The sequence below is a fragment of the Sinocyclocheilus anshuiensis genome, unplaced genomic scaffold (assembly GCF_001515605.1).
Source record: "Sinocyclocheilus anshuiensis isolate Anshui unplaced genomic scaffold, SAMN03320099.WGS_v1.1 C31545258, whole genome shotgun sequence".
NCBI lineage: Eukaryota > Metazoa > Chordata > Actinopteri > Cypriniformes > Cyprinidae > Sinocyclocheilus > Sinocyclocheilus anshuiensis.
This window is the reverse complement of record NW_015598601.1, coordinates 1-404: the sequence shown is the minus strand read 5'-3', so window position 1 is coordinate 404 and position 404 is coordinate 1. Positions and strand designations below refer to the sequence as shown.

At 43.3% G+C, this 404-nt stretch overlaps 1 long non-coding RNA gene across 1 annotated transcript; it reads right to left on the bottom strand.

Moving 5' to 3' along the window:
- Nucleotides 1-404, bottom strand: LOC107682082 (uncharacterized). Its single transcript, XR_001633353.1, has 3 exons — nucleotides 368-404; nucleotides 126-268; nucleotides 1-46 (listed from the first exon to the last, which is right to left on the bottom strand). It is a non-coding gene; the product is annotated as an uncharacterized LOC107682082 (long non-coding RNA).

Sequence of the window (404 nt, the reverse complement as noted above, 5' to 3'; positions counted from 1 at the left end):
GTTGTAGACATCTCCCAGCTCATCAAGAGACTGGACGTCTTTCAGCCTGTTAAAGCAGAAAGAACAAGTGAATACTGTGGACACAGCATAAAATGTTAGAAAGTTTGTTAGGTTTGTAGTCATACCTCTCCATATCAGCAGTGTCTAGGGGACGAGTCGAGTCAGCCAGTGGCTTGTCAGGGTCAGCTGAGATCTGCTCAAACTGATAAGACTGCATCCTCTGGAAAAGACGTGTCAGGTTCTGCTTTCTGGTCTTTAGCTGAGTCCACTGAGGAGGACAGCATAAACAGCTATAATTAATTTCTATTTTAAAAAAGAAGCAGCAGCAACCACAATGCATTCAGAGAAAATTTTGATTTGCCCTTACCTTCTCATCCCACTGCCACACCTTCCACAGATCATTA